The sequence below is a fragment of the Leopardus geoffroyi genome, chromosome A3, assembly GCF_018350155.1.
Source record: "Leopardus geoffroyi isolate Oge1 chromosome A3, O.geoffroyi_Oge1_pat1.0, whole genome shotgun sequence".
In the NCBI taxonomy this organism is placed as follows: domain Eukaryota; kingdom Metazoa; phylum Chordata; class Mammalia; order Carnivora; family Felidae; genus Leopardus; species Leopardus geoffroyi.
Window position 1 is genome coordinate 138908284 of NC_059336.1, and position 17856 is coordinate 138926139.

General features: G+C 62.6%; 1 long non-coding RNA gene across 2 annotated transcripts; it reads left to right on the forward strand.

The window, feature by feature from the left end:
• Window positions 1-2269: 2269 nt before the first annotated feature.
• On the forward strand, window positions 2270-12309 carry LOC123581684. 2 transcript variants are annotated; one of them, XR_006703933.1, is made up of 4 exons: window positions 2270-2661; window positions 9430-9512; window positions 9655-11118; window positions 11479-12309. It is a non-coding gene; the product is annotated as an uncharacterized LOC123581684 (long non-coding RNA). The 2 variants fall into 2 exon arrangements; XR_006703932.1 differs by having other exon boundaries at window positions 9430-11118.
• The last annotated feature ends 5547 nt before the right edge of the window (window positions 12310-17856 follow it).

The following is a 17856-nucleotide window of genomic DNA, read 5'->3' on the forward strand; positions in this document are numbered from 1 at the left end:
GGAAAAGGACTTTGACAGAAGGCGTCCCAGGCAGGCCCCACGGCACCTGCCTGAGGTCAGACACGGAAGGACTCTGAGATCAGGGAGCATGTCGTCCTCGGCTGTTGTTAGGGCAACGCATCCCACAAACGTTTATTGAGCACCTAATCCAGGACGCCCCGGAACCAGCAGCTGTGGGCGCCGAGGACGGGCACAGACACACGCCTGCCCGCCTGCCAGGGGGCCTTGGGGACGCCGGCCCTTGAGCCACGTCAGGAGGGGTGGGTCAGACCAGAAGAGGGAGTCGCTGTCTCCTGGAGAGACGCGGGAGGACAGGAATGAAAACCCGCCGGGGAGGCCTCAGGACAGACCTGCTCCCGCGGTGCTCACACACAAACTGTAAACAGTGGAGCCCAACGTATGGCATTGAGCCAGTGGGGCCCTTGCTGTTGTGTGGGTGGGGGGCCCTGGAGCCCTGCCCAGGCCCTGAGGCCCCTGCAGCACCGTCCTTCCTGGGAGTCCTGTCCCCGCTTTTTACAGGGGAAGTGGCCTCGCTCACATGCACAATGCGTTATCCGGGACGGAGCTCAGGCTTCCTGACCGAGAGCCCTTATCGTGGGGCCTCTGTGGTTCTCCTGCAGGGGCCTGGGGCTCGTGGGGGCAGCACGTCCCCCGCGGCACCCTGTCCCGACCTCGGCCCTCCGCGCTCCTCGAGTGGGCAGCTGGGAGGCGAGAGGCTTTAGGGCTGGGCCTCCCTCCATTCATCGGTGCTATAGCTGGGCTGAGCCAGGACACCCAGGCTCCCGGAGAGAGCAGCCTGCTCGGGGGTGACCCGGGGCAAACAGCAGGGGCTTGCTTCCAGAGGGGGACTCGGCCGAGGGGGGAGCACAGCCTCGGACGTCAGGATTGCCGCAGGGCAAGGAGGGCTGGTCCCGCATGGCTCCCGGCACCTGAGCCCCCGCTGGCCGTGCTGACCACGCGGCCTCCCTTCCTTCCGTGGCCCCTGTGCTGGGCATCCACGGCTGTGTCACTTAACCCTCAAGTGCCGGCGGGAGATGCTCTGCCGGGCCGGGCCTCGGGGCTCCGGGTCGGGCTGGAAGGAGGTCCGTCTGACCCTCTTGCTGCAGGACCACACAGGCTCCTTCCTCTGGCTGGACAGAGCGCGTCTTCTTCCCTGAGAGAAAACGAGGGTCTGACATCCCAGGACGCAGACAGGATGCCATTCCTAACCCACGGCAGCCTCTGGGTGGGCTTTTCTCTGCATGGGGCGGCGGGTGAAGGAGGAGGGCGCATGCGGGTCACGGCGCCCCGATCGGGTGGGCAACCTGGGCCACTGGAGGCTCTGCTGGGGCCAGCGGGGCGGGGGAGGGCGCCACGGTCTTGGGGTTTTCGGGCGGCTGGCAGAGGCCCCTGGGGAGGGCTCCCGTCCACACCCAGGTGGCCCTGGCCACCACCTCCCCGCAGTGGGCCGTCAGGGCTGAGGTCCGGCAGGCTGGCCGTCCCACTCTTGGCCGGGGGCTGCACTCCTGCTCCTTCGCCCGTCACCCTGCTGCAGGCTTTGCTGTGTCCCTCTCCGGGGGTGCCCTGAGCAGATGGCTGAGGCCCCCCACGTGCACTGGCTGCGGCAGGGGCTGGGGCCTCGATGCCCCTTTTCCCTGGCTCTCGGAGCGGTCCTTCCCTGTCAGCCCAGGTGTCCCATGGGTTATTGGCAGGACTGACCTGGGGTCCCTGGCAGAGGGACGCCCTGTTGCTCTCCCAGCCAGGCTCCAGCCGGGCCCCTGGACACCTCGAGGTCCCTGCCTGAGCCCTTACACAGCGCGTGCGAGGGAAATTGACTCAGGGTCCTACCTCCAGTCCTGGAGCGTCGCGGGGCAGCTTCACCGGCCAGACAGTTCACGGAAGCTAGTTCCCGCCTCTAGGGTGGCTCAGGTGGGACAAAGCGGTAAGAAAGGCTGGGGCCGTTTTACTGCTTCTACAAGAAGGATAGAAGGAGGGGGAGTTTCAGGCCCCGCGGCTAGAACAACACTATGTAGCAATTCTGAAATGTAAGTGGCGCTTTGTGCACCGAATCACAGGAAAACAGCAGCCCCGTCCTGTCCACACTCGTTGGGGAAGGAGATGATGAGGGCTGGCCAGGCTGTGAGCTGGTTTCCTGGGGCCGTCAGAACACGTCCCGTGGATGCGCAGTTTACGCGACACTAGCGTGCCGGGCACGTGCTGGGGGCTGGAGGTCGGGGACTGGGGCACTGCAGGGGGTGGGCTGGGTCCTCTGTGGCCTCCCTCCCCGGCGGGCACACTCTGTCCTTTCCCGGTGTTTCCATGCGGTCCCTCTGCGTGTGCCTGTGTTCTACCCCCGCTCTAACAAGGTCACCAGCTAGATAGGATCGGGGCCACCCTAGTGACCTCATTTAACCTCCGTCTCCCGTCTAAAGACGCCGTCTGCAAATACAGTCCCAGTCACAAGTGCTGGCTCTCAGGGCTCGAACAGGGGAGCCCGGGGGGGAGGGGGGGGGGCGCCGCTCAGCCGCAGGAGCCCGTGGCGCTGTCCCAGGGCGGTGCCCACCTCTCGCCTGGAGAACAAGAAGGGGTTCCCTGCACACCGTGCTCTGCTGGGAGAGCGCGGTTCTGGGTCAGAGGATGCAGCGCCAACAGACCTTGCAAGGGGAGGCGCAGGCAGGAAAGGTGAGTGTGTGCGAAGCCCTCACAGCCCCCAGTAGACGCCCGGGCGGGGACGCTGAGGCACAAATCAGGCAGCGGTCTGCACGCCCTACGTGCGTCTCTCCCGCGGACGTCATCGAGTCGTGCTGGGCTGGCGGCTCCCGGGGCTGCCGGCCGGAGGAGCCGCGGTGCGGGCAGGGCCTGGCGGCCTCGCGGTCACAGTGGACAAACCGGCACAGGCACCTGGCGACGCCCGCTCCCTGTCCCTTCCTGGGAGGGCGGCCAGCCACCCACGCCCGGGCAGTTTCCGAAGCGTCAGCGCCCGTCTCTGCTGCTGCAGTGGCTTCCGCGTGACCGTAGCGTCCTCTTGGGAGGCCGTCAGGGTCCCGGGCACGCTGCTTGGGCCGCACCCGCTGGCACCAACCACAAAGCCATCCGCCCATGGCATTTCAAGCCTTTGCCTAAACGGTGGCGGGAGAAGCTGAGCCGGGTGCAAACAGTGCCCAAGGTGAAAGCGCCTTTGGGGGAGGAGTGGGAGTCAGAAGGCGGACCGCAGGAGGGGGAGCCTGCAGTCAGGACGAACCTGGCCCGTGCGGGGCAGAACGACCCGCCCAGCTGGAGCCCGGCCAGCCGTGCTTGGCGCCCCTGGGTTCCCGCCCGCCCGGCCCCGATTGCGGGAGATGTGGGGGGACGCTCCCAAAGGGGGCACGGGGGCCGCGGAGGGTGGGATGCGGGGACCATGCGCCCGAGAGGGATGTGCCTCTGGGTCCTCCTGAGATCAGTGGAGACAGCGTGGGCACTCCGCGTCTGGCCCCTGTGCACGGGGCCCGGGTGCCGGGCGTGAGAGTGCAACAGCGTGCCCGCTAGAGCACCGGCCGGAACAGGAGGAGCCCCGGGGTCACCCCCAACATCGCCGGATCGGGAGCCCAGGCGGGAGCGTGCTTTCGAGGCAAGGTTACGGAGGAGCTCCGAGGCCAGGCCTGCAAGACATCCCTTCCCCGAGCGCTGGTCGGATGGGCTGGAGCCCAGAAGGGACACGTCCGGCCTGGCCTGCCTCTGAGCGCCCTGCCCCGCCTGAGGAGAAACGTCGATTATGCGGGAGCCCAGGAGGCTGGAGATGTCACCCCAGGGAGCCCGACGGGCAGGAGACCGTGTCCCCGAACACAGAAATGGTCGGCAGGGCTCCGTGCCAAGTCGCGTGCCCTGGGATGGTCGCCGTGGGCAGGACTGGCCGGCCCCTGCCCCCCGGCCCCCCTAGCTGGTGTCACCAGGGAAATCAGGTGACATCAGTTTTGCATCGGGTGTGTTCAGAGGTAATTAATTCCCTTCTCCAAACGCTATGGAGACGGGTCACACGGGGTCCTGGTGAGGCCTCTGCCCTACGCAGGGGGGCACCGCCCACCCCCGGGGCTCAGTCCACCGGCGGCCGTGTTGATTGCAGCATCACTGCATGGGACACGCAGACAGGAGACCCGCCCGGCGGTGGACCACACGGGGCGGTCACAGGCGCGGTCAGCACGTCCTCACGCCTGATCCGGAGGTCACGGGGCGAGGCGGGGGAGTGGCCGGGAAGCAGGTGGTGAGTGGCCCCGGCCGGCGGGACGGCTTCCCTGGGGAGGCCGCGGTGTTTCCCGGGCCGCGGGAGCGGACGAGGCAAAGACGGAACATGGGCCAGGGAGCCGCTCCATGCCGGCAGGGGGACGCCTGATGGTCCACCCGCGCCGTCTCTGCAATATGGCGAGGCCCGGGCACCGGAGGGAGGGCGTGCGGCCTGGCGGCGGTGGGGCATATCCGGAAGCAGCCTCGGATGTCCCCCATTCTCCCTGCGCCGTCCCGACGGGGACACCCTGTTCCGCGAGACCCCAGTGGACCGCCTTCAGGGACCGCGTGGAGAACGTCCACCCGAAGGCCACCAGCTTCACGCGCAGAGGAAGTCTTTGTCTAAACAGCGCCTCGCCTTTTTTTCACTCCAAGAGGGGAGGCTCCGGAACCTGAACGTGAATGCAGCAGCAGACAGTGCGGCACCGACCCAGCTGCCCGCTGGGAGAGGCTGTGCCGCGTGTGGTCGCCATGGGGCCAGCCGCAAGCACTGTCCTGCGGGAGGCCTGTGCTCCTTTGTGTCTCCGTCTACACAGAGGGGCCGAGAGGGCGAAAGTTGGGGGGGGGGGGCTCCACCCCACGGAAGGGCAGGACGAAGAATCTCCCCAGGCCGGGACGGGCACCCGGCAGGGGCAGAAGCCCTCTGATCTGGGGCTGGGGGTGTTTGTATGTGAGGGCTGCTGACGAGAGGGCTTCTCGGAGGAGGGGACGGGGTGAGGAACACACTTGGTAAAGCTGTTCTCGGCTGTCGAGCTGCCTGCCTGTGGTGATGTGTCAGCCAGACGGGGCCGCAGGTGCCCAGATACCTGCCCAGACGGTACCCTGGGGGTCTGGGAGGGCATCTCTGGAGAAGAGTGAGATTTGTTTGTTTTTAATGTGACATTTGTTGTCAAATCGGTTTCCATACAACACCCAGTGCTCATCCCAAAAGGTGCCTCCTCAATGCCCCTCACCCACCCTCCCCTCCCTCCCACCCCCCATCAACCCTCAGTTTGTTCTCAGTTTTTAAGAGTCTCTTATGGTTTGCCTCCCTCCCTAACTTTTTTTTCCTTCCCCTCCCCCATGGTCTTCTGCTAAGTTTCTCAGGATCTGCATATGAGTGAAAACATATGGTATCTGTCCTTCTCTGCCTGACTTATTTCACTCGGCATAAGACCCTCCAGTTCCATCCATGTTGCTGCAAATGGCCGGATTTCATTCTTTCTCATTGCCGAGTAGTATTCCATTGTATGCATAAACCACATCTTCTTTACCCATTCGTCAGTTGATGGACATTTAGGCTCTTTCCATACTTTGGCTGTGGTTGAAAGTGCCGCTATAAACATTGGGGTGCAAGTGCCCCTCTGCATCAGCACTCCTGTGTCCCTTGGGTCAATTCCTAGCAGTGCTATTGCTGGGTCATAGGGTAGTTCTGTTTTTAAGTTTTTGAGGAACCTGCAAGATAGTGATATTTGAGTTACAGGCAAGTAAAGCACAGGGCCCTCCCGGCATGGGTGGGCCTCACCCGATCCGTTGAAGGCCCGATGGGAACAGAACACTGACCCAAGGGCGGGTGAGGAGCGCTTCTCGGCCCGCCCGTCTTCGAGGAGGGGCACGTCTTCCGTTCAGATAATGCAGATTGGCCACGGGCTCTCCTGGGTCTCCAGCTTGCTGACTACAAATCTGGGACTCCTCAGCCTCCATAACCTGGGAGTCAGTTCCTGATAATCCCTCTGTGTATGGATGCACGCACACACACACGTGCGCGCACACACACACACACGCGCACACACGTGCACACGCACACGCCTCCTATTGGGTCTGTTTCTCCAGACACTACTGCTGTCTAACAAACCACCCCACAGTTAGTGGCTTCAAACAACACACACTTCTTGTCTCACAGCGTCCATGGCTCTTTGCTGGGGCTCCTGCTCAGGGTCTCAGAGCTGCAGTCAAGACCTGGCCAGGCTGCATTTCCTTTGGGAGCTCATCTGTGTGCGAGCCCACTCCCAGGGCCACTCAGCATGCTGGCAGAGTCCCTTTCCTTGTGTCTGAGGGGCAGTAACCCAGCTTCTGGCTGTCAGCTGGAAGCCAGCCTCTGCGATCAGACGTCCTCTGCGGCTCCCGGAAGTTGTCTACAGCCACTAGAGGTCATTTGCAGCCGTTAGACATCATGCATAGCTCCTAGAGGTCATTGTGGCTCCTAGGGGTCAACCACGGCTCCTGGACATCATCATAGCTCTTAAAGGTCACTGTGGCTCTTAGAGACCATTTGTGGCCACTAGAGATCACCCACAGCTCCTAGAGGTCATGGAACTTCTAGAGGTCATCCATAGCTCCTAGGGATGGTCCTAACTCCTAGGGGCAGTCCTCAGCTCCTAGTGGTTGTTCCCAGCTCCTAGGGTTTGTCCCCAGCTCCTAGTGGTTGTCCCCTGCTCCTAGGGTTTGTCCCCAAATCCTAGGGTTTGTCCCCAGCTCCTAGGGGCCATCCCCAGCTCCTCACAACGTGAACTCTCCCCACTATTCAGCAAGCAGCAGGGTCACCTGCAGAGCACCCGCCAAAAAGAAGCCTCACACAGGTGCTGTGGTCACAGAAGCTTCTCCCCCATTGTGGGGGAGGTCACAGGTCCCTCCACACTCTCAGAAGAGGGGCCTCCCAGGACATGTCTGTCCACTGATGACACAAAGTGTCCATCAATAGGATGTACAGTCCTGAGGCTCACCTGGGGTCACCTAGGTCACATGATTATGTTTTAAGTTGCAATCATATATTTCAAGACTGGGAGTTTCTCTTGAGTTTGACTCCTAAAAAATTTAATCTCCTGTCACCTCAACGGTTTATTCTTGTCAGCTGTGCTGCTTTAATTTACCGACACTTGTCCCATGGTGCTTCCTCATCCCTCAGGTCAGAAATTTTCCCAGAGATCCTTCTGTGGGCTCTGCCCTCCCACGCTCCCGCCCAGCGATGACAGCATCTGTGCCACACGCTCCCCGAGAACCCGAGTTCTGTGTCCCGAGCTGGAAGCAGGGCCTCCTCCGGCGGGAGTCCTGGGGGGCCAGGCCCGGGGGCTTGAGTGGTCAGGACAGCATGAGCCACGAGCGCTCGGCCGTGTGGCTGGCGTGGACTCCATACCAAACGGCATCATCAGAAACGCACGTGCACGTGGATGTGCAGAGTAGACTCGTAGGGACGGTCTGTCACTCTCTCTGCTCTGGGCAGCCCCATCCCGGCCAGTCCCCTCCCAGGTGCCACGCTGTCCCCTCACGTGCCACCGCAGCTCGTGCCGGGCCCCGTGGCGGGAGGGTTTCCGTGTGCTTGCTCTCCCACGTGAACGGCACCCAAGACCAGAACTGGCCCCAGGCCCCAAGCGCTCGGGCTCCTTCTTTTTCCGGAAGGGACCCTGCCCACCTGGTCTGGCCCCGGGAGGCCCCGGGGCTGCCTGACTCCCTCCCGCGCTTTGCTGAGCTCACCGATATGCGGGATGACGGTGAAGGCAGCAGGGCGCCCCCGGCGGACGTGCCCCCTCACCGGGTGAGGCGGTGACCCCCACGTCCCACTCTCCAGCTCCGGGGGGTCTCCTGTGACCTCCAGCTCCCCCACTCGCTGCGCCCCTGGGCTGCATCATAACGTCTTCGTGTGAATCTCCTCTTGCGGTCAGACGGCTTGGCTGACAACCTCCTTCACGTGTGTGTTGACACTCCCGTCACTCTGTCGGGGTGAATTCGTACAATTGGCAGGTGCTGCTTTCCTTACACTCGCCTGTTTCTGGGGGGCCCCTGCCCCCAAGCCCCGGCTCCGCGGCTCCGTCCCATTCACTTCCAGCCCCCGCCTCAGGCCTCCCCTGATCCCCGCGGGAAGGGGTCTTGCTCCTCGGCGGGTCCGCGACCACGCGTTGGACACTCACGTCCTGTGTCGCTTTGACCTTGCACCACGGTGGTTTCCACCTGCACCAGCTTCCCTGACACGGTCCCAGCTCACGTTCAGCTTCGCGTGCCCGCACAGGTCAGCAAGGGGAACCTGTCACCCGGTGAGAAGCTGTGTTCCAGCCTCCGACCCCCACGGCGGCCGGCCGGTGCCTGGCAGTCTAAGTTTCCCCAGGTGGAAAATGGGACCTAACACCTGCTTCGAGAGTGGCGAGCTCCGTTGCAAGAAACTGCCAGCACAGTGTCCAGCACGTTGTGAGAATCCAGGAAATACAGCCGCTGCCCCCGTTGTCATTGGCAGTAGTAGGGACAGACGTTTGTTAAGTGACTGAGTGCGAAGAAACTCCTTAAGGAAGGAGAAATGCAAACGAAGAGAGAGAGAACAAACCAAACCCCAGCTCTTAGAAAGGTCTGTGTTCCCAAGGCAGCCGCGTCCTCTGCCAGCCCCCCGGGGAGTCCGTCACAAGTCTTCGGAGGTCCCTCGTCGTTGCTGCTCCCCTAAGAAGGAGCGCGAGTCCAAGGCTTTCGGGGGCAGTGGTTAGAGATTTCAGGGTCTCAAAGATAAGAATTAGGAATCTCCCAAAATTTTAAGTGGAGAAGGAGGTATCTCTCTGTGGGTTCCGGTTCAAGTCTGGGCCGGAGCGGTACTGATTCACCTGCATTTTCTCGGGACCGTCCCCTTCAGTGTGCGCAGTGGCATGGCTGATGTACACGCGGTCATGCAGCCGTGCTTACGGGACCGCTTCTCCCCGCCCAGGGGGTCCCCACGTGCGTCCACACCGCGTTCACAACCCGCGCGAAGCCCCAGCCGGGCTCCGTCTTCTCACCTCTGCGTCCGGAGCGTCCGCACCCGCTGTCCGTTCCGCATTCCCTCCCCGTTTTCAGAGCCTGAGCCCGGGAGGGGGAGACAGGACCCAGAGGTGCAAGCAGCTTCCAGAAAAGCCGCAGGGCTTGCCGGCCAGGCCTTCCCTGGCTTTGACTCGCTGAGGCTGCTGATGAGGGTGTGAGAAATTCAAGGGCAGGGTCTGCACCTCGCATTCCCAAATTTATTACGGAGGTGGCAGGGGTTGGTGTGCGTGACTCCTCGCACATCTCCAGAAATGAATTTCCTGACATTTTGCTCTTAAACAAAATGTATACGTGTTACCCGTCAAAAGCAGGTGATTTGTACGTTCTGAGATTCACGGGTTCTAGGAGCTGATCTTCAGCAATAATGCTTGATGGGCCATTAGAGACAAGATTTACTTGGTATTTGTCCTTTTTCCAAATCTGCACATTTATTTAAAACAGCGTCCCGGGCTCTCGGTTGAGGAATGGTCTCAGACCCAGCTGCCGCACACCGGGGCCCCTGCCAAACACCGATGGTTCACAAGGTGAGGGGATCCAGGGAAGGGAAGCGAGTAGAGTGAGAGGTGGGCGAGGGGCCCGTGGCGTTCTGCCGTGCAGAACGTGGTGCGAACACACAGAAAGCAGGTGGAGGATAGAAAAGGGGGCAAAACTCTTCGCGTCCCTCAGTTTGCAGAGCTGTTTGCCTCAGTCCGTCCTCCCCCAGCTGGTGAGTCGCGGGGCGGGCTGCATCCGGTCCAGCGGGACGAAGAAGGAAGCGGGATGAGCGAGGTGTGGTCTAGAGCCCCGTGGACGTGGGCCGGTGGTGACCTTTGAGTCCCACGTGGTCCCCAGTCCCTCCGGGAGCCAGCAGGGAGCCAGTTTGTCCTCCGGGCGGTAGGCACACTGGTAAGTGGGGACTTCCACACCAGGGGAGCGCAGTCTGACGGTCTGGCTGCAGGCTGAGGTCAAAGCCGTGACTTAGTGGCTGGAGGCCCGCGTCTGAGCGGGGCTCTGCTCTGCCAACTCCCAAGTCCCCTCGCTGCTCTGATTCTGTTCTCGTTCCCAGAAGGAAGGGGCTGGGCCGGTCGGTGCCCGAGGGCCTCACAGGCCATGGAAACTTCTGATTTGTCCTTCCCCCCACCGGCCTCTCCTCCTGGTGCACACACGTCCCCAGCTTGGGGACAGCTGGCTGCCCTGGTTTCCCCCCCGACCCCTGCCCGTTCCTCACCCTCCACCGGCCTCTCCTCACCTCTGGGACTAGCGCTTTGGCCGGCCGGGCCCCCCCCCATCTCCCCAGTTGTGGTGTCGCTCGGACGGGGGCTCACAGGCCCTCCCTCCAGCTCACGCCCAGCCCGAACCCGCCTACCCTCTGTGTATGCTACCACCTGTCCCAGAGCCCTTGGCTTTGTGCCGGGAACCGAGCTCCCGACCTTCCCGCCTCCCCGGTGGGGCCGCCTCATCCTTCTGGAGCCTCAGCCCCTGTGGTGACCCCGACTCCTCTCTGTCTGTCACACGGAACCCGGCGGGACGGGCTTCACCCCATGACCACCCTGGCCGGCTGGGCCCACCGCTGCCTCCGGCCGCATCCCCTTCCACCGTGCTGTGCGCTGCACACGGCAGAGGGAGTCTCCCCGAAAAGAGGAGTCGGTGATACATCGATGCTCCACGTTCCCAGGTGGTCTGCACTTGGTGTCAACACCCAGCCCCTTGGAGTGGCCCGGAGCCCCTAACGCTGCGGCCCGCCTTCTTCCCTGACCCCGCCCCCGAGCTCGCGCCCCAGCCCACCTTCGGGGCGTCCGCGTGCCTGGACATCCGCGGGTAGCCCCGCCCCCAGATGTGTCCGCAGCTCTGTCCCCCGCCCCCCCCAGGCTTCCCCCCAGGGGACACTGCCGGTGCCCGTTCCGGCGGGTCTCACACCTCAGGCCGGCCCGTGCACCCCTGGTGCTCACCCCTCTACAGCGTCTCCACAGCACGCGTTACCTCGGCACAAACACTGTAGTTTTCCCGTTCGTCTGGTCTGTGCTGTGTATCACAAACCACACAGGGCGGAGTCTTGTCGCGACCACTCACGAATCAGACACGAGAAAATATCCTGGGCTCTCGGGTTGGCTGGTGACGTCGGGTGTGGTGATGGGGCAGCGACAGCAGCAGGTGACAGGTGCTTGGGGGTGCGGCCGGGGCGGCACTGGGGACAGATCATCTCCCTGCACCAATGACGGCAGGAGGCCGTGGCGGACAGAGGGGGCAGACCTAAAACCCCTTTATAAGGGGGCCGACCGCCAAGGGCCTGCTGTCCCGGGCAGCTCGCCATGTGGCAGGGAGCCCCAGGGAGGGGCCAGGGAGATGCTCACCAGGGTGGAGAGGCCCCTTCCAGTGGGCAGGTCTGGAGGAGGCTGATCTCCACCCTGCTTGCCTGGCAGGATTCTGCTCCGCCCTTCCCGCTGCCTCGTGCAAACCCCTTCTCCATCCTCTCTCCTTCTCACATGTTTGCTTGGATTTTTAAATCTGCAGGAGGATGAGGTGTAACAGCTGTCTCCTCAAAGGCTTGCTGTGGATATTGTACGAGGTCACCGGCGAAGCGGGCGGAGGGCTGCCCACGGCCAGTGCCCAGTGAGGGTCGGTGCTCACGTTATCCGGGAACCGGGGGTGTGAATCGCTGGGATCAACTCAGAGCCACAAGCAGATGCTACTGAAGGTCACGGTTGGTACGCAGCATCCGCGGGTGGGAACAGCAGCCCAGGCCCTGAGGGCCGGGAGCTGCGGGGACTCGAGGCCCCAAAAGGCAGGACGGGCAGAGTGTGGCTGGTGAACAGACCCCCCGTGCTGGGCAGACCTGTGGCCTCGGGTCCTGACACAGAGGCCCCTGGAGAAGGAGCGGTGGCCGATCCCTTCGGCTCTCTAGGCTCACTGGTGCGGCTTGAAGAAGATCTGTGTCCTCGTGAGGGCAAGGGTACCTTCTTTTGGGCAAATCCAGATTCCTCTGAGCAAATCCGGTGGTGTTCCTTCCCTGAAGGACGCAAAACCTCAGTGTGGACAGCGACCCACGAAGCCCCTCGGTCGCTTCTCTGGCCCCTCCCCTTGCGTGGCGTCCGTCCGGAGGACAGTTCCCATGGGGAAGAGAAACCACCCAGAGGGGACTCAGGTCCCAGTTGGAGGCTGGCCTGCACTTGGGGCCACTTGTCGGTCAGCTGCACGGAGACAGCTCCTCCCTCACTTCTGGGGCGGTGACAGCCCCCAGCGCTCACTGGCCTCCCTCCTGGAGGACGACGAGTGTCCGTATCCCGCGGCAGCTGCAGGCGCTAATAAAGCAATCCGAGGTGACCCGGATCTTGGTCCTTTGAAGACTTGGTGTGTTTTCTTGTGTGTTTGTTTTAAAGTTTATTTTTATTTATTTTGAGAGACAGCTGGACAGCAAGCAGGGGAGGGGCAGAGAGAGAGACAGAGAGAGAGAGAGAATCCCAAGCAGACTTTGTGGTCAGCATACTGCCCGATGTGGGGCTCGATCCCAAGAACCGTGAGATCGTGACCCGAGCAGAAATCAAGAGTCAGACACCTAACTGACTGAGCCCCCCAGGCGCCCCTGAAGGCGTGGTTTTCTAACTGCCTTGAGGTTCCGGGCGCTGCCTGCGGTGGTCTGACTTAGGTAGGGCCCACACTCTCCCTTAATTCACTGGACGTCCACCCTCTCGTTCATCACACGGCAACGACTGCGGCCGGGACCCAGGCACAGCCAGGTTCACCAGGCCGGCAGGGCCCGGCGGCCGCTCTGACGGGCTGAGCCCAAGACAGAGGTCCTGCCTGGGTTGGGATCGGGCCCCGAGCAGCCAGGCCGGTGTGCACCGGGACGGGGGCTGCTGTTTCTGGGACTTCTGTGGCAGGAGGCCCCGGGCTGTGTGCAGTTAATGTCGTCGAGGAAGGTGCAAGGCTCTTACCTTCCCGCTCATGCGCAGGCCGCCGAGGCACAGAGAGCTGCACTTGTAGCTGTGAGGGCATTTCAAATCCAAGACCTCGGGCCCCAGAGCTGAGGCTTCCGGCCGCGGTGTTACCGTCCCAGCCCCGGGCCACAGGTATGGAGGGCGTCTTTGGGGCCCGGGCCTTCATTCCACAGTGAGCGTGCTGCGTCAGGACCACGTCGTGCAGCTCTGACGGCTGTCCACCGGCCTCCTCGTGCTTGGGATCAGACCCCAGGGCCGGTCTGAAGAGCACTCGGGAGGGGGTCTGCCGGGAAAGGCTCCACCCCATCTCCTGGCCTGACCGCGGCCGCGCGCCCCAGGCGGTCCCCGGGGGGTCACCGTGAGCACACTGCCCAGAGGCATGGGGCTTCGTAGGCGAAGATGTTTCCATGCAGCCTCTGCGTCCTGAGAAGGAAAATCGGATGCAGTTCACAGTTTTGCATTCAGTTCTCCACCGGGGTCAATTAAATACCCACGCTTGGGGGCGCCTGGGTGGCGCAGTCGGTTGAGCGTCCGACTTCAGCCAGGTCACGATCTCGCGGTCCGTGAGTTCGAGCCCCGCGTCGGGCTCTGGGCTGACGGCTCGGAGCCTGGAGCCTGTTTCCGATTCTGTGTCTCCCTCTCTCTCTGCCCCTCCCCTGGTCACACTCTGTCTCTCACTCAAAAATAAATATCAAGGGGCGCCTGGGTGGCGCAGTCGGTTAAGCGTCCGACTTCAGCCACGTCACGATCTCGCGGTCCGTGAGTTCGAGCCCCGCGTCGGGCTCTGGGCTGACGGCTCGGAGCCTGGAGCCTGTTTCTGATTCTGTGTCTCCCTCTCTCTCTGCCCCTCCCCTCCCCCAAGAAATAAAAACATTTAAAAAATATAAATAAATAAATACTTGCGCTAAGGTCTCTATAGAGCATTTCCTCCTTTACAAATTTTACTTCAATTAGTTGATTAAGGGGCGCCTGGGTGGCGCAGTCGGTTAAGCGGCCGACTTCAGCCAGGTCACGATCTCGCGGTCCGGGAGTTCGAGCCCCGCGTCGGGCTCTGGGCTGATGGCTCGGAGCCTGGAGCCTGTTTCCGATTCTGTGTCTCCCTCTCTCTCTGCCCCTCCCCTGTTCATGCTCTGTCTCTCTCTGTCCCAAAAATAAATAAACGTTGAAAAAAAATATTTAAAAATTAAAAAAAAAAAAATACCCACGCTTGTCTGAAGCAGGAGAGTATCAGCTAAGACTCTTAACGGCTATTTCCAAGGTCCGGTGGTGGACTGAAACATCCCCGGGTCAGGGCGGCAGCCGGGACCCCGAGGTCGGGCCGGGGCTGGGCCTTCCAGGGGCGGTGGGAGGAGGGATACCTCTGCATGACCGTGCGAGTGGTTATTTTCCACCCGAAACCCAGACGCTTCGATGTTGTGCGTGAACGTACCCCACATCTGGGTCTGGGGAGAATGTGGAGCTCATTTCTTGTTCGGTAAGTAATAGAAAGTTCTTGTGGCTTTGTTCGGTCTAAAATATGCCACGATCTTTTTGCCAGTGGAGGATAAATTCACGAGGGAAAACGAGAAATGTGGGAGATGCACTTTGAGCACAAAACCCGCAGGGAAGGGAGAGCTCCGTGCGTGCCAGCCGCGTGTCAGGCGGGCTGCGTCAGCTTCCCGCGCTCACCCTGCCCGCATTGGGGGCCTGGCTCCGCCCCGGCACCCCTAACTTCCCCCCACAGTGAGTGCGACTGGTCCAGTGACTGCTTGTGGGGAGCTGCCGTGTGGGGGCTCACGAAGGCCCCAGAGAAACAGCAGAACTCATCCAGCCCCCGCGGGGAGCGGCCGCAGACACTCCCGACAAGCACAGCCCAGATGCACCGGCTCTGGAGCCCAGCAGGGAAGGCGCCATGGAGGGGCTCGAGCCACGGGGGGACTAACCTGAGGCTCGCCGGCGAATGCTTAGGAGCCCAGGGCAAGCGAGCGTCTGCAGCAAGGCCGGGGACGGTAGAGAGCATTACAAATGAAGGCAGAGGAGGGAATCCAGGGAGACTTCCAGGAGGAGGCCTCATCGTCTGGGCCCTGAAAGGTGGGGGGTTTGGACCCGCCGAGCTAGGGGCTGGCGGCTTTCCCGGGGAGGACTGACCTCTCTGAAAGAGGGACGCACGCACGGCCCCCAGAAAATGTCGGGAGCAGTGAGGTTGGCAGGCCCCCCCACCACCGACGGCCCCAAGGCAGCGGGCTGAGTGCCGGCCGGCCGGCCGGCTGGGGCGCTGGCTCGCGAGGCCGGGGCTCTACCTCCCCAGGCGTGGGCGGGTGTGGAAACCGGGAGCTCCTGGCGTGCACACGTCCATGATGGAGCTCTGGACCCATGCTGGGCGCCCTGTGGCACGCTGACTGGTCATCCTGTGGCATGTCTGATGCAGGACTCAGCAGATATCACAGGGTCCCCCCACCGCCGAGAGCAAGGCAGCCACTCCCGTGGGGACACAGAGGGTAAAACCTCCATCCAATGCAGGGAAATGAAGGAGGCGTGGGAGGGCTTTGGGGCAGGAGAAAGTCAGCACAAATTCTGCCCTGAGTGGCCGTTTCAGAGGACAGATGTGAGCCCGCGAGCTGTGTGCATGTGTGTGTGAGTGTTGAGCATGTGGTGTGTGTGTGTGAGTGTGCGTGTGTGAGGGGTGTGCATATGTGCACGTGCATGTGTGAGGCGAAGTGCCTGTATCCATGTGTGTGTGTGTGTGAGCACACGCGTGCCTGCAGGTTCCTCTGCCTTGCACACCTGCCTCCTGGAAATCTGTGTGTTAGGCCAGCTGAGCATGCCCTGCAGCCTCGGGTGCATGTGGGTGCTGGGGGGCCAGGAAGTGGGGGGTGGGACTGGGCTGCGTCCTCCCCCTGCCTATCCCCCGCTGCCAGGCCCCCCAGTAGGCTTGGAGGGAGAGCGGGCCTGCATCCTGGCGTGGCAGGGGGACAATCCCATGACGTGGGGAGTCAGTCCCCCTTCCTTAAGCTCCAAACCCGGGTTTTAGGCGGGAACTCAACTTGGCATCCATGCATGACGCCCCCAAAGTGCGGGCAGATGTGTAGAATGCGTTCACTGAGAGGACATTTTCACGTGGTGTCTTTGCTTTCCAACAAATGTCGGGTTACTGATCTGAGTTTTACTTTCGTGATCCGAGGACGGGACGCATTTTCTTCTATTTGCACTGAGAGGAAGTAGAAGTTTTGCCGACACCTCCTGTCTCCCACGTGCCACGGACACCGGGGAGACGTGGCCGGCGCCCGACCCGCCGGCTGTGGTGGGAGGCCGCCTGCGTGGGGGATTCTGGTGCCAGAGGACGCGCCAGCTCTGAGCGGCGCTCCTGGTGACACTCCGGGGCTGGCCAGGAGCCCGGCGTAGCCAGGGGACCCTGTGACTCTCTACTTACGGGAACACAGTCAAGCCCCCCCTGCACACAGCTGCTCCTCTCTTCCCTCCCGGAGACTGAGCTCTGGGAACTGGGGGGCTGCTTGGAGAAGGAGGGGCTGCCCTTCTTGGGGGCCCCCGGGAGGAACGTGTGGGAAGGAGTGCACAGGCACACTCTGTTAGCACAGGTGGGGCTCAGGGTGGCCTGGAGGTCAGGGGCAGTGGGGGGGATGGCCGCAGGAGCTCTAGACGCGGGAGAGAATGGACACGGGTTGTGGTGTGCGGGGAGAGTCCCCGATGGGCCATTGACACAGTCCCTCCACCCCCGCCGTGCAGTCACATGTCCTCTGAGCTGTCCAGTGGAGGGAAACCAGTCGTCTCCCAAGCTGCTGCTGCTCTTATCTCCCACAGGGCTTGTCCCCGGGGCGAGGGCGGTCTCGTGAACAGAGCCACTCCTGTCCCTGCAACCGGTGTGGTCGCTCGGGGCTGCAGGGACGGCTGCAGCCTTGAATCTGCCTGGGACCCTGCAGTCAGGACAGCTAGGGTCGCTGGGGGCGGTGCAGGTGGGGTCACGGGGGGGGGGCGTGCAGGTGTGGGGGGCCAGCCAGACGTTGTATCAAAGTAAACCAGAGCTTTCAGCCCTCACAGCTGCCAGCGTAGGAATCGGACCAGCCTGTGGAGTGAGCTCCCCGTCGCTGGCGGAGTCCTGGGGGGCTGAGGGCGGCTTGGGGAAGGGGTAGAGAAGGGCTTCCCGAGTCGTCCGGAGGGCGACCGGGGCGGCATCTGGGTGAGGCCTTGGTGGGTTTTCTGGGCAGCGGTGGTGACACGGGTCTCACTCTGACCCCTAGGTCGGGAGGCCTCAGGCCTGAGTGTCAGCGCGCACGCTTGCAGCGGACCAAGGTGAGGTCGGGGCGGTGCGGGTTTCGTAGGGCCGCTGTGCAGGGTCAGCGCATAACTTGCAGCTCCCGACACGAGTTCGTTCCGTCACCGTCCGGAGGACAGGAGCCCCCGATGAGGTGTGGCAGGGCCACAGGCCCTGAGCTGGCTTCCTGCACCTCCAGCTTCTGAGCCTCCAGGCGCCCTTGGCTTGTGGCCACACCACCCGGCGCCCGCCCTTGTCATCGTGAGGCCGTCTTCCCTCTTCTGTGCGTGGATTTAGGCCCACGCTACATCTTGACAGATTATCTCTTGGGGGACACAGCTATCCAATTATCTCTCGGATTATCTCTTGGGGACACAACTCAACCCTTCAGGCTGGCTGTGCGCCACTCCCAGGGGAATTGGTTTGGGGCGGGCAGGAAACCAGGCAGGCGCGGCAAACAGGCAAATGACAACTTAACGACGGTGGCTTCTCTGCCACTGTGCCTTCATGGATGTCACGGTCTGTCACTGGACCGGTCCCTTCCTGTGGCCCTAAAGCAGGGCTGGCCCGGCCGGCCACCTGGTCACTCCCGCACGGCTGTGGGAATGACGGCCCGGCTTGTCTCCGGTCTCGTACGTGGGTTCTTCATCGTCCGCGTTCCTGCACAGACACTCCTGGCAGGGCCCCCGTGGGACCCCTGTGTGC